A 16,251-nucleotide genomic window follows, 5' to 3' on the forward strand; every position below is an offset into this window, starting at 1 on the left:
TCAATCACTACCACGACAATGAGAATTCATGATCCAAGTGGTGCCATTTTTAACTTGGCTTTATCCCAAGACCTGGAATTACATCGAGCATCTTGACACCTAAACTCCAGCCTCTTTCAGAACAGATTAGGGTTTCTCAATGCTTCTTCAAAACCAAAGAAGTCTGCAGCACAGAAACTGAGATACGGCCACAACTAAAGGGCAGCCTGCAATTCCCCATTTGCAGTGACTCCCATTGAAACATAATGTAGAATTTCCAACATAACAACTCAGCGACAAGAATTAAAACTCTGTTGTTGATAACATAAAGTTATTATATGATTAGACATTTTATTTTAAAAAGGAAAATCTATTGCCTTTTTCCTTTTTTTTTTTTTTTTTTCCGTAATGGGAGTTAAACAGGAAATCCTAGTTCAGTTTCCCTCACAGTAACTTCTCCAGTCACAGATTCATCATCTCAGAGATCCTTTCTGAAATCAAGTGAGGTCCATGTGTACCCATTTATGTTTTTAGGATTTACATACTATATTTAATTCTCCAATGCTTTTCTTCTGGAAATTATGTCTATCTATTATCTCTAAATGTATTAAAAACAAACAGATCTCTCGCAGACACTCACACAAATCCTTTCAGGACTCTGACAAGAAAACATCTGCATTTTACTGACATCAGAGTCAAGAGTTACACCACCAGTTCTACTGTAATGATAAATGAAAGAGCAATTATTTCTAACGTCAGTTCCACATTCTATGGTGCAGGATGCTGCTTTACTTTTAACACCAGTTTCTATGAATCAAAACATACAGCTTTCCTACTCTGGCATAAATAAGACCCAAGCTCCAGAATAAAAATATCTAGCTATAAAACATGCATGTACTCTGAAATATAGAGTGGGTAAGTACCTATTCTGTACAAACTGTGCCTACTAGGTTTACACGTGGAGCAGTCGTCTGCTTGGATCCTCTCTGACGTTAGCCCGTTCCTGCCACTCTACAAACCCAAATGGTCCTGCTTGTCCTTAGGGACTGTAGCCCATGTCAGTGAGGCACTTCTGTAAATTCTGTATTGGAAAAAATGTACCTTGTTGAAAAATTAACCACAGTCAGAGAGCTTAATTTAAAAAAAACCAAACAACAAACTAGACTTTTAAGCTGTTCAAATAATAATAAAAAAATATTATGGAAACAGGATAAACAGATTAAAACAATGATGTCTAACTCATCTTGAGAACCTGCAGAGTTCCCTTACAGCCCAAGATTCCTTCTAACACAAGCAGACACTTCTGTGAATATAGCTAAATAGTTTTGATACAAATGAAGCAGCACCTAGATCAGTGTCCCCACTTAACTGGGATGTGTCCCTTCAGCTTTTAAGCTTCCAAACCCTGAGCCTTTACTGTTTCTCTCTTGTCTCCTCCAAACTTTCCTTTTTTTTTTCCCCTCCTTCCACGTAACATGGCTTTAATTTCTTAGGGTTCAGAAATTTTCTGCTGTCTTCAGCCCCCATGCTCAAGCTTTTGTGTGTTAATTATTCTGCATGGAGATGCCAATCTGAATTTAGCTTGAAACCACTTCAGGGCTTATATATTCTTGTAATTGCTTCATAACCGGAACATATGTCTCACCACCCTTCACGTCAATAGTTGCAACATCGTTTTCTCTGCCTTTTACCAATGCAATTTTACCTCTTTCATATCTGTCCAGACTCCTTCTGCAAAGACCTTTTTCCCAACCCTTTGTGTTGAACTGTGTATCCCTTCATCAGCGAAGTCTTTCCTTCTGAAGTTACTTTCTTTCAAGACCCTTGGCAGCAGACCTCCTCCCACCTTCCCTAGCATGTTTTAATCAGTATTACCAGTCAGCTCCAGATCAGTCCGCCGTGCCTGTCTAATACCTCCCAATGCCTCTGGAAAGCCATGTCTCATTATTTAAGAGCGCTTGTGCCTAGGAAATGAGCAGACCACCACAGAAGTTTGCTGCCACTCCATGACCATTTACTACTATCCATGAGCCCTCCCTCCTACATATCTGTTTCCAGACGATGAGCTCCCAGCTTCTTCTAGAATTTTTTTCTTATTCCCCCCAGGCACAGCCTTGCATTTTTTAATATTGTATTTCATTCCATTTTCATTACTTCAGTACTCAAAGCTCATCCAGGGTTTTTTGAGTTGTTTTTTCTTTTTCTTCTGTTTTCTTTTTCTCTCTCTCTCTTTTTTTTTTTTTTTTTTTTTTAAGGATATCCAGGTCTTTCCCTCTATTGCCAGCACCTCCAAATCCTGCGTCACCAGCAGTACTTGTTATACTTGCATTACCATTGTTAATGAAAACGCTAAACAAAATCAGGGCTGTGCTGAACATTGTGTAGCTCCACAACAGCCTCCTCCAACCTGACACTTTCCTCTTCAACAACACCCAGTTCTTTCCTCTCCAGTAAACCCCATTAAATTGCAGCATGCTGAACCAAACCTACCTGCCCTGTTTCCTAGAGCACGTTCCTCGTTAGCTAGCCGTAGTTGCGGAGCAGTCCACAGCTGTCGGCAGCTTCTACTGAGCGGGAATTTGTCAGCATGAAGAACAGCGCAGGACAAGGTTTACACTTACTGATTCACTCCCAGCCCTGCCTGAAATTTCTTTTCGCTGAAAGAGTGGGATAAGCAACCTTTGGGAAAGTTTTGAAGAGGAGAAAGGTTTTCATTACAATGGAGATAAGAAGTATTAATGCTATGAAATATTTAAGCAACATTTCAGATGTCTGCTGACTCTCAGGACTATTATCAGAGGAATTTTGCATCTGTGCCCCACAGACCTGAGAAGCCCCCTGTGTCAGTCTGCCGTTCTGCTCCAGATCCGCTCATTATGAGCCAGTACCATTATACAGAATTTCTGGTGTTCCTAAAAGGGGTTTTAGGAATGCCACAGCAAAAAAATGGATGGTTTGTTTACTTGATTAATGCCGTGATCTATGATTGCAAATCTGTCTACTGTTGCTTTCACAGGAAATTATTTCAAGAACCTCACTTCTGGGTGTTGCTTAACATCCAGCACTGACTCCACTGTAAACTCATGCGCATGATTTATCTGGTGGCCAGCATGTGTGGGAGGAAAGATCTAGGAGTCTGACAAAACTCTTCACTCCCTCTAACTTTCAGGCCATCAGATGTAGAAATCTAGACCGTTACACTCCTAAGCCTGTTTGTAAATCCTCAGCCAATGCAAACTATTAATATTGAGCTAAGTGAGTGCAAAATGAAAGTGATTAGGCACATCCTTTTTTAAAAAAAATTATGCACACATGTTTTACTAGCTCAAAAAGTTAAACCAGGCGATTACGTCATACCAACACAGTAAAAATGACTCCAAGGTAACCTAGGAAACTGTTTTTACTAAATAATAACTGAGTCCCTTCATTTAATCTCAATTCACACAAAACACAAGTTTAGCTTAATCTCCCTTCAGAGCAGTCTCACGCTGTAATTCCACGCTGTCTGTCCAGACCGGCTGCGATGCTCTTGCCGTCAGTTCACAGGGCAAAGCTCTCAGGGGACGGTGGCAAGGCTTTCTCAGATGAGGGGGCCTTGTCTGTTGTATTTGCTATTCTTGGTGGCCTGCCAGCAGCCCCAAATTTGGCAAGGTTCAGAGCACAAGCTACAATCCGGTTGCTTGATTATCATGAATATTATTATGTTCATTGATCAGTTAATATGCTTCACTTTGTTTTGATTTTGCTTTGATTGTCCATGTTGGCTATGCTGTGCCTCCAGCCTAAAGAGACAAAAGGATGGGCAGCCATCACAATCATCACCTAACTCTTAGCTAACGTATGGCTCATATGTTTCTTTTTCCTCTATATTTTGGAGGCCGTGTCATGAAATCTCTATCCGGTTGCATGTGATTCCTTAGTTGGTCAGCACTTCCACAGAGTGCTTAAACAAAAAGGTATTAAATACGTGCAAGTACTGTTAGAAGAAATGGAAGCTGCATGTGCCCAAAAGCAGCTTCAAGGATTGAGTCAAACGGGAGCTGGTCAGGTAAACACAAAGCAAAACGAGAACTAATTCTAGGATGTGTCTGGTGTGATTTCACCTGCCTCACTGCCGTCCTCATAATATGCATATGTAGGGGCATATATCTCACAAACACACACCTAGATAATAGTTATTATCATATAGGAAGCATTCTGCATATATAGTAAATGTGCCTACGTAAAAAGATACAGCTGACTTAAAAGAGTATTGCAGGATTAATGACATTAAAACTTATGTCTACAATTGCATCTTCATTTTCATTCTATCATCTCCCTTTTTAGATACTTTTAAAACCTTCCAAAACTTTCCCTTTTTAGGCTGAAATACTGCAGGCCTGGTCTTTGCCAGATAATGAATATTTTAAAAAACATTTCCTTAAACCATTTTGTCTGTTTTTTAGATGGACAGTGAAAAGTGTAAAGAGTTGTAAAGTCAGAAATCCTGGGAACTGAGAGTTGAACTTTGCCATGAAAACAGTCCTCTCAAAAAAAAGCTTTAAAGGGCATTGATAAAAAATTAGATTTTATTTGGTGAAGCCCTTCAAAGTTTTGTTTTGTTTAGGCCAATTATGTTTTCCACAAGTTTTCTTGCTAAGCTTTAAATCATGCACCTAAGAAAAACAACTCTATTTTTCACTTCAGCTAACCTGGCTTCCATAAAAAATTTATAGAGACTAAGAAAAAGGTCTGTAAAGTGCAGAGTGCTAGTGAATTTAGAAAGAAGCACATATGAGAGACAGGCTGATATACTGTCTGCAACTCAGCTCAGCTCGTTTGCAAAAAATGTTTTCATATAAGAGCTTTCTGTTTTGTCTTCTTCACACATATATTTGATCAAATCTGTTGGCTCTCCTAGTCTACGATACCAATTTTATTCTTCCTGTTCTCACTTACTCAGCCTATTCCAGGCTACATCTGTGACCTCTCTAGTCCTTCTGCTCCCTTCCACCCCATCTCTTCCTCTGTAATAAAAATACCAGCCCCTTGAAGTCTCATTCTTCTTTTTCCCCAGCAAAAACTCCCAACTCAGTTCACCAAACCACTGCTCTTTTTTTTTTTCCAAACCCCATCCAACTCACACCCTTCATACTGCCTATTGTATTGAGCTAATAAGCAGCAAAACCAGCACAGGGGACCCCCCTGAGTTACCTTCTCTGCCTAAACACATTTCCATCGTGCTAAGCTTTCTTTCCTGCGTATGAATCTGCTCTTGCTCAGTAGTCTTGCTGCTCACTCAGTAGTCTTGCAAACAAAATTATCTCATTTGGAAACAGCCAGGCCCACTGTACCTTTACAAACTGTTTTAAAAAAACACGGTTTTAGCATGTGCCAGGTAACGTTGTAGGCAGCAGGCAGAAAACGGACTGAAGGGTCACAGAAGGGATATAAATGGAATAAAAAAAATAAGGCTCCTTTTTTCATCAGAATAGTCTTAATGACTGAGAAAATCCAGAATTCATCTGTTTAGCAGTCCAAAGTGTTGCTAAAAATGTTTTTCAAACATTTACCACAAGGTGCCAGCAGTTCTTTAATGCTTTTTTATTTTCAATTCCTGCTGTATACACTTAAAGCAGGGGTACAATGAGGCAAAGACTTCAGACAAGGAAGTTATAAGGGGTATTAATGCCAGGATCAGAGACCATTCATAGAGAACAAGATCCCAAGCATATACTAGTACCTTCAAAAGAAAAAAAAAACAACAACCAAACAACCGAAGGTCAGGTTTAGTAATTTGTACAGAGGTATGAAGCATGCTAGTTTGTGGTTGTTTGGGGTTTATTCATACTTTTGAAACCAGACAAACCATACCAGTACTGCCTATAGTGAGGATACTTAGCTACCAACGTCTGTTTTGCCGAGAGCTTATCCCCTACAAAAATTAGAAAGAGGGAGTAAATACCTTATACAATATAGCAAATCACTCTGTTCAGATTATAACTCCTCGTTATATTGGGACACTTACAAATTCTGCTGTAAACTGCCTAATGGAGGGGGGGGTTCTTAATTAGAATGAGAATATGAGCTGTGTTATGCAAAGCCAATATCTACCATTTGTAAATATATAAATAATGAAGTATCAATAAGGACGTACTGCAGTCAAGTGGAATTGTTCCAATTAATGTTAGCTGGATAGCGTTGATCCTAGTACTCACTACTGTTAGATTTAAACAACCATGTTGGTGAAGATTTACCAGTGTTTAACTACCAGACTTTCAATGGTGAAATCAGAATAATTCAGTACTAAAACAGCAGAACTGAAAAAGAGGCTGCCTTTCCAGTCTGCTTTATTACATTTTCAATCATATAGCTAGAACATGAAAGGTTGCTGTAAAAATTACCTGAAAGTATCTATACATGTTATATACACTCCATTAAGTCTTAATATTTTATACATGTGTGGCTCTTCCCACTCAGAAATGGGCACAAAGCAATTTACAAACAATATACGCAGCACTAACGAGACATTTAATGCAATATGGTCTCCCTTCATCGAGATACATGACTAAACATCCCCAATGAGTAATATGGCGAGCAGCCACAACAGCCTCAGGCTGTGATCTGGTCTGCTCTCATCAGCTAAACAGGGTTGGTCTTGGCAAGATGTATTTGGGAGCCCTCCAAGGAAATCCCAGGGTGCTTCAGGAAGCAGGGCTGGTGATTCAGTAGGTGGCACAATTCCCCTGGAATCAGCACTCAACCCACCGCTCCCAGGGAAACCTTGGTAGGTGCAACACAATTAACCAAATGGCATTTCAGGCAGGATCCCTCAGCTGAGACTGGTCATTTGTCACACTGTCATGATTTATTAGTGATGCTATGGATTCTGCAATTAAAAACAAAGAAGTCCTTGCTGCTGAGCAGTCCTCTCTCTGCAGAGCTCCTTTAGTTTGGAGAAGCTGAAAGAATCTAACTTTTTCAGTTGCAAATGTGCTGTTTCAAATGGGAACCATCTGTAAGTGCTGCTGTGCTTGGTCCTCACTGCTACCAAGCGATTTTTTTACCTCCTACCCACATTTTTAAACATAGGTGTGGGAATCCTTTCCTTTGCATCAGAAGGTTCCACCTGAAGTACCACATTCACTTTTAGGTACTTCTTCCCAGCTAAAGGTGGGTCAGCCAGTGAGAACCCTTTGGGCAGCTAGAGGAACACCGTGAAGTCTAGAAGAGGACTAAGAACAGACGGAGCAAGGTGGTTAGTCTACAGAAGACAGACATTATCAAATACACGAGACCGCTGAAAACAGAAAGAAGAAATAATATCTACATTGAGTAGAAGCAAAAATAAAAGGATCAAGCATCAAAAATAAAAAGCAGCAAGGAGGGTTCAGGTTAGACCAAAAGAAAAAATTGTCTCCAAGTACATACAGTTAAGCACAGCAATAGGATGTGTGCTCTGCATTTCTGGAGGTTGTCAAAAGCACATTAGAGATATTTCTGTCAGAAATGATGCAGATGTTACTTAATCCTGCTCTGGGCAGAGGATTGGATGAACACTTGAAGTCCCCTCCAGCTATATAGCTCAATGATTCCATAATTTTTATGAAATAAAAAGATTTATAGCTTTGGCATTACAGATTTCTTCCTATTTATATTAAGTTTAAAATAATAATAATTCCACCCCACCAGGGGGAAAAAAAAAAAAAAAAAAGGTGCCTAAAACACATTACACTTGATAAGTCTTAAAAAACTATGCCATGATTATCAGGGGATGGCAGCAAAAATTACACATTCTTAAAAATTTTATGCAAAATTAATCTTGTGGTCTTTCTTTTCTTTTATATAGACATAACCAGAGTCTTCTACTGTTCTTTCCTTGAAAAGTCACAGAGAAGAGCTGAGATTCACATCTGAGTCAATAAGCAATGCCATGAACAATGAAGAATTTACTAATGCTTGGGGAAGTGTCAGACCGTTTTTTATTTAAAGAAGAAAAGTGGGGAAACAGGGGAAAAGGAAGACATTCTCAGAAGCGTAAGTATGACCTCAGCAGACACGGCAACTTTTCCTGGAGGCTTCCTCATCAATTGGGCAGCTGTTCAGCTGCTGAGTTTGGGTCTCCCCACAGAGCATGTTACGGTGCTGGTATTAACTGGTAACCCTTTTAGCTGATGGGGCCTCTTGCGCCCTGGATTAAAAAAGCTAAGGGTGAACATAATCCCAGAGAATATATTGCTAAAGTTCAGCTTAAACATCCTTGAAACTTCTCTTCCTTTCCCTGTTGTGTTTTTGGGTTTTTTTTTCCCCTCTCTTGAAAAAAGGCAAAAAAGTACAGTTACCCATTAATTTCAGTGATGTGGGGGGAAACGTTTTTGCCAATTTATTTTTTAGGGAAGGCCATGTGGGTAGATCGTCGTCACATTGGAAAGAGATGAAGAGGCAGCATATAAATATAGGAAGAATAAAGGTGTAACGCAGCCTGAGCAGCACTGGCATGTGGCCCTGAGAAGCCATCCTTGCTCCTTTGATTGCTCCCCATGCTCATGAGAAAAGGACCTAATTTCCTGCAGTAAATACATATATACTCCAAAATATTCCTGATCCCTTCAACAATTCCTTTTCTAGTTCAGAACTACAATACAGCCCCTCAGGTTTTGTTTGGCAACCTGTGTCAAAGCAGAAAGAAATCCTGAATGTCAGTAAATTACATTTCTTGTAAACCTTAGAATGTGTTTCTCCTACTATTTAGGAAAACATTTTCACAGTGTAGATAGGACAACATGTATCTCCTAATTGCCTTTGTTAGTTTGCAAGCACATAATCAGATTTGTTAGAAAAATAGCCTCACAGGAGAAGGCATAGTTCATTCTTCAATGAATGGCTCTTAACGGAGATTTACAGTACAGACAGATTACAAGCTTTACTTTCTCCACAGAAAGAAACAAAGAATGGAACCCTTCTAAACAAAATATTCAAACAATTCAAGAGCCTAAAGAAAGAAAAGTCTCTCTTCTTGGCTAGACAGTTTTGATACCTTAATGACTGTAACATTTTAACAGCTGTGGGAAAACTGACATTAAAAAAAAAATACCCAGCCCAGAAACATGGTCTGCGTACAACATCTTTGAGCTCTTACATTTTATTAGCAATTTGGATTCATTACTGTTTAAGGAGGAAGGAAGGGAGGTAGATGTTCCTGAGAGCTGTTTCTCTAAATGTATTAACCAGAGATTTCCAAGCACGATTTCATATAACACAACCCAAGCCTTAAAAACTGGCTAACGGGTGAGATGTCACAATTTATCCCCTCATTGAAATTCATGCTCCGACACAAGAGGTCAAAGCAGGTATCTGAGCGATCTTCCTTATGAAAATGAGATAACCTCCTTTCATCCCAAAGTCTGATCTGCTCCTGCTCCCCCCTCCTCCCTTCCAAGCCGATGCTAGGCGGCAGCTCACAGTTACCACACTGTCACCTTCCTTTTGAATTACGATGCTCTGAAAGAGCGCTGTAGTATTTAATAGCCTGAGATCACAGGCTCTCCTGACACAATACTTTACCAGGTTCTGCCTGCCTTTCAGTGTGCTCATTATTTGCACATGGTCTATGACATCCAGGGAGAATATGTTATCACACAAGTTCTCTTTTCTCCCACTGTTTGCTCTTCCATTGTATTTATCTCCCTTACCTGACAGGGTCTTGAATGTGCTGTCAGTTTTGTCAGGAAAAAAAAAGAGCGTTAGCATAGATTTGGGAGGCCCTTTTCGCTAATCTTTTAGGAATCCTAAGGTGCCCTTTAGGATTTAAAACAAACACTGAAGCCTCAAAATGACTTATGTTCCGAAGCTCAACAGCCACCTCCTGATTATCCCATTAGAAATCCCTCGAAGTCTGTGTTCAGACTTCATCAGTCTCAACTAGTCAGACCTCAGGGTGGAGAAATGGACATGATGAGTGTCCAGAAATACTGCACAGGGAGACATCTTGTAGTAAGAGAGTTTTAGGGGAGTAGTTCTGCTTAATTACAGCCATATTGAAGCTGTGCTTTTGGGAGGGATATAAATAAGGTAGTTAACAAGCTGAAACACAAAATGCACTTCTTTTGCCCTTATAGACTCTGACATCCCAATTTTGTTACACTTCAAAGGGTTTGTTGTTACATTTTTAATACCTAGCTTCCTCTCCCAGCTCCCTCCGGCTAGGACAGGACTGCGTAGCAAAATGAGACTTTATTATTTGAATAGGTTATATTTTTTTTTTCCCCTAAGAGGAAGGCCAGCAATCATTCTTTTAAGTAAGCCATACAGCTGACAGAAAAAATTCTCTCCTTCTAATAATAGTTTACATCCAGACCATTGGTATTATATCCTCTTGTGCTGATCAGAGAGCGCTTCAGGGAAGACCACAGCTCTGGATCAAGCAATGTTGGTGATGTCTTGAGAAGGATAGTCCTAAAAACACCTAACAAGCTTAGAAGATAGTCCACATCCAGAGGAACAAACCCCTAACAAGCTTAGAAGATGGTCCACATCCAGAGGAACATCCTCCCAGTGCAGCAACCCATGTATCAGTTAACAAACTCAGTTTATTTTTCCAGAACACAAAGGCGAGCTCCTCTGTCAATGATAGTTTAGGTTGTTACATTCAGCTTCTTACATAACTATTTTGCAGTCTCACTGTATACAGTGTTAATATTCTAACATATGCCTGATGCTTAAATACTGAAATGATGATATCTTTATAGCAGGGGGAAGTTCTGCAACTAAAGTAGTCAATAAAACAGCTCTTCCTACATTTATCCACATTATCTTTGTTGTGTGTGTATGCCCACACTCCCTCAATTGAACACAATTTTGTACATGAGAAATATTTGCTCCTCTGGCTTCAACAACTATCTGTAAATCAGGCAAAGGATATAAGGTCTGACATATGGAATGTTATTTTAAATCTTCCGCCTCAGCTTCGAATCAGCAGGAAAGAGTGCTCCACAGCAATCTTCCCCACGAACCTCCCCACGCACCTGACTAGCATCTGCTTCAGTTCCTTACAGAGCGAGGAAACCGATGACTTCAATAGGACACCAAATTTGCAGCCCCTCACGGAAACCTCTCTCAGCGTCAGCCCAGCTGAGTGACATTACAAAGTCTGTTTCCCCTCCTTTGATACTAAAAAATTTTCTCCTTCACTAATAACTAGAGAGACCTTAAGTATCATGCTCAAATTGCCCTAATCTCACTCTGCTCTCACCCTTTAAAATCACTGTTAGTGGCTGGCCCCTGGCAACACAACAGCGTTTTAACTCGAACTTCCATGCAATAAATAGCTCAGATTTCCTTTAAAAGGAACACATACACACAACAGACTGGGGGTGCACAGAAGTTTTATGCATCTAGCAGTTTTTACATATTCTACTGTTATTCATTTAAGGCTGACCAAGTGGTCCTCAGGGGATGGCATGCACAAGCATAACATTATAAGTGTTAATAGGAAACGGATCTGAACAAAGAACCGCATTTCCCCATTATATTGTGTTTCTGCTTTAGTACATCATGTTAGTTTCCTTCGCAGCTGGCTGTTTTGCCTGTTGTTTCACGGGCAACTATCATTTTGCTCATAACTTTGCTTTTTTCAATATATTTTATATACATGTACAGGCATGTGGGATTCTTGCTTTGGTTTTAATATAAATGACTTATCTTACATGCTTTGGAGAGCTCATAACATAAAACAAGTAGCAATTCAAAAATGACAACAGAAAAATATGACTTATGCTGCCATGCTAGAGAGAAAATTAGAGTCCAGTCGTCATAACATGTGATCAGAGATATAAATCAATTAGCCGGTTATTAATATAAATAAAATAAACAGAAAGGTGCAAGGCAAATTCTTGCTTTTTTAAAAACCCCTCAAACTAACTTCAGTAATATTCTGTTGTTTATGAGCCCCTGAACTAACTTCCTCCCTCTCAACATGTATGCAATCTGTGCTGCAGAATAGCTTTACCCTTCCGGTGGTGGGGGAAAAAAGTCCTTAAACCAGGCAGAAAGCGTACCAGAACATGCACTGCGGGAGCCACCTCAGAGCAAGTCAGGCTCACTCTCCTGCGGACATATTTTTCAAGACACCAAAGCAGACAGGTGAGCATGCATCCCCCTGGTGCTCCTGCGGGTTTGTGTACAGTCACGTGGGCAGGCAGTGATGGCGTACCTGCACGGTACCACCGCTGCCCGTTCCTTCTGCAGAAGTGAAGAGGGCAGCGCGCCTGAATTGCTTGCACATGTACGAAACGGCTAACGCAGACATACCAGACCAATTATATTCTGATAAATCAATGACTACGCTTCCACACTTTAATATATGAAGTCTCCGTTAAAACAAGCGTACTTTTTTTTAAAACTCCAACGCTCTTGTACTTGCTGGGTTTTCAAGAAATAGTACCACCCTTTCCAATTGCACTCTGCAGTGAAGTTACACCCAGAGCATGACGTGACCGCAATTACTTTCTCCCAAATGTACACCACGTCAGTGTACAGCTTGGAAAAGAGAAAGGTCTTCCTTATTCTCAAAGATTTGTTAACTAAATTACACCACGTTTGTAGCAGCACACTTTCATTGGAGAAGGATTTATTTCAGCCTCCAGAAAAGTTCCACTGGTGACAAAAAACTCCCAAGCTCTTCAGAGCAATGTTCAATCTCTCAGCTCCGTTTCAGCTTCTTTAATATTCTGTAAAGTCTAAGGTCTATACTTTCCCCCCACGTTCCTTGCTTTTAAAGATCTATTTCCTAAATGAGGCATGACTCCTTTCAGGATGACAGCTTGTAAAAATCACTTTAGGGTACACTTTCCCTTTTAAGGAAGCAGCTTAGCCACTCCTTTATCCCCAGAATATATGTACATCCCATCCCTGCGAGCAACAGTTCCCATCAGCAGCGTTTCCCATTCCCCACATCTGCTTCTGAGAGAAATCCCAGCCACATCAATCAGCCTCATACATGCACAGACTAGGCAAATGTGTTTGTTGTGCTTTCAGAGCACAGTATCAGGAAAGATACTAAGTTATCAGAAAAGATATTAAGCTAGGTAAAAAGCATTTAATCTACATTGTCCACCGCACACCACGGAATCTCCCTCTGATCTCTAAAGAACCCACGCCAATATTAGTAACAGTGTGGGTAAGGGATGGTTAAAAACATTTTACTAAATCTGGGGAGAGGAAGGGACCTTTGAAAAACTAGAATTTTTGTATTTTCTCATTTTCATAGAAAAGATTTGCTTTCCACAAGAATATCCCGATTTATTTCCCCCACCCAGCAGACAATTGACACTGCAATACTGTTGGGTGTTGAATGAGAAGTCAGATATTTCCCACTAAAATTTTTGGCTTTATTTTATTTCTGAGAAAAAGAAATATTTCATAGAAATAGACCCCATGGTTACACCATTCTGCTGAGAGAGCCTGGTTGATACCACAGCTCAGATCCAGCTCAGGAAACTACACCCTCTGGCAAAAGTTCTCCTAAAATTTCTAATAGTTATTACTTAAGTACACTATTACCTGTCATGTATGCTACTTTGGAGCATTAATGATGCTAATAGTGATCCTATTACAGGGTTTGCAGCACCAAATTGCTCATATTTCAGTGTCAAAGGGATCTTAAATTAAGCATGCAAAGCTCAGCTGCAGTTTGAAAAGTGTTGGAACCTGAAGTATGTAATAGAAGTGCATGGAAAGTACAGTAGAAATTTGCACTCAAATCAGCCAAAATAATTTTCTTTTTTTTCTTCAATATCAACAATACATTACACTAGCAACTATTCTTTAGATCCAGTGGTTTGATTATGGATTTTTTAAAAAATATATTTCTTTTTAGAAGAGATAACATAAGGCTTGCTTAATTACTGGTGGAATGATTCTAGAGTTCACTATGATTTCAGTGAACTATAGAATGGAGAAATAAATGTTTTATGGACCTTTCTAAGTCCCTATAACCTGACAGAGCAACTACTGATCTGCCTGCTACAAAGACATTCAAGCTGTTGTGTTAATTTTCAGCAGCTCAAGGCACATCATTTTATAAAGAATAAGTAGCCAAGGAGCAAGAGGTTAGTGGAAAGAGGTGGCAGTCAATACTCTTCCTCTTTTCCATTATGTAGTCAGCTAAAGGACCAGGTAAGATAATTAAGGAGATGATATGGTATGCAATGCATTGCTTAATTTTCTGGCAGTTAAAGTTAAGCCTAAGACTACAGCCCAAGTGACTTCAGCCCATCCGTAACTGCAAACTGTACAATAATCTCACTGCAGGCACATGATCTTGAATTTACCTATAAAAACAACCTTCAGAACAGAAAATTTAAAGGATACTGGCAAACCATTTAGGAAAGAAAACTTGAAAATGAGCAAGTCTTTGGCAAGCTGTCTAGTTATCACTACAGTTAATTTATTGCACTTTTTGGAGGAGCTATATAATATGGTCTACCTTAAGAAAGTAAGTTAGGCACCAACTTTTTAAGAAACAAAAAAGCAAGGGATCACATTCAGAGATGCTTAACTTTCTGTGTAAGTCTTACCGACTGAAGTCACTGATGAGACTTTTAGAAAGTACATAATTGCGATACTGGACAAAAGGAATTTTGTATTTTCACATCTTAGGCATTCATTACAGAATCAAAATCCTTTCTGAAGGTCCTCTGAACTTCATACATTCCTTAGATTCAGCATTACAAATTCTCAAAAAGATTCTCACCTTTCAGGATGTAACATGAGCTAAACTGAGCATAAAATCTCATTCATACATTTTCATCAGGCCTCAATACCTGCTTTAAAATTCTGCCCTGAGCTTTGGTAACTGCTGTCGAACACTTTGCTACGTAACAATGAAATTTTAGGAGAAGTGCTGTAGGGAAGAAATGTGATTATAAAACCCCCATGTCATACTCCGTAAATTTTCAGATTTGAGTTTTTATGACTTGTACGTTTTTAAGGCAAAAAGACCTAAACAAATCTCATATATGAATTTTGAAAACTTAAGAAATGAATGAGATCTAGATTTTAGTGTAACGCTGTGCCTGTGTCTCTAGTTTTATGATAAGCCAACAGTACCGATATCCAAACCTACCTTCCCTACAAGCATCTCTGTAGTTCCCCAAACCAGTAGCTGCTTTCCACCCCCTAACACTCTGCCTCTTTTTACCCACACCCCTCAGAAAGAAGCGACACTTTCACATGATGCACAAGGACAAACCGCGCTGATTGCATTTTTTTTTTCAGAAGGATCTCCTGCAACAATCCTGATCACAACACCACGTGTTAAGAATGTATCCTAATTTATTCCCAGTGAGTTCTGTTTGTGTCAGACACTGCTTGTGTTACCGGGTCTTTAGAACAGGGGCTGTCTATATGATGTGTTTTCTACAACACTATGCATTCATGGTGTGCAGTCTGTTGGTATTATTTACACTTGAAATTTGCTAATTGGAACTCCCCCATTTTAAGAGACAGTAAGCACAGCGCCCTGGTGCCTAATTTTGACCTTCTAAGTCTACTCAGAAATGGAATAACTGTTTTGTGCATATATGCATACCGTGAAGTAAAAAGAAAACAAAACAGGCATACTATAATTTAATTTGTTCTTGACTGTCAGTCGCTAAAGTTGAATTTCCCATACTTGCGGCTGCTGTCTGTGTCCCTTTTACCTCCAGTTGCAAGACAGCTGTCAGCTTCTTCCCCTAACCCCAGGATCGAGACTCGATATGGCCTTAACACTACCTCTTGTTTTAATCAGCTTGGAGCCTGAGAAACCCAACATTAAGTCCTCCTGGGAGCACTATGAGCTGCTTATGGGCCAGTGGGCTAGACCTCATCTAGCTGTCTATCTGATACCGTCTTCTACATTTCTGTGTGAATCAGTGCAGACGTGCTCTTTCTGGTGCATGCCAGAGCCCTCCAGCACAGCTGTGAGAGCTGAATGATCTTTTATAAAGACGATAGAGAGCGGGTAAAAAAGAAAAGAAACATTAAAAGATACACACGCACGCGCTAGGTGCAGAGCAAAAAGCAACCAGGGTCAGGCACGACAAGGGAGCACATTTGAGAAGTATTTCCAAAATCCTTATCTGTAGAAATTGGCAGCCACTGTTATCCATGGCTGCAAAATGTTCTGATGCAGTTTTTGAAACCGGACTTACTTTTGGACTCCCGGTACATGAGCTAATCAATATATCTCCATACAGGGAAGCATGCGGTTGGACAACTGCCTACAGAGGTGGTGGCACGCCAGAAGAGTGG

At 39.9% G+C, this 16,251-nt stretch overlaps 1 protein-coding gene across 1 annotated transcript in view; it reads right to left on the minus strand.

The window, feature by feature from the left end:
- Positions 1-16,251, minus strand: part of CREB5 (cAMP responsive element binding protein 5) — a 212,932-nt gene that overhangs the window by 102,375 nt on the left and 94,306 nt on the right. The window lies entirely within an intron of this gene.

The sequence above is a fragment of the Falco rusticolus genome, chromosome 4 (genome assembly GCF_015220075.1).
Source record: "Falco rusticolus isolate bFalRus1 chromosome 4, bFalRus1.pri, whole genome shotgun sequence".
In the NCBI taxonomy this organism is placed as follows: domain Eukaryota; kingdom Metazoa; phylum Chordata; class Aves; order Falconiformes; family Falconidae; genus Falco; species Falco rusticolus.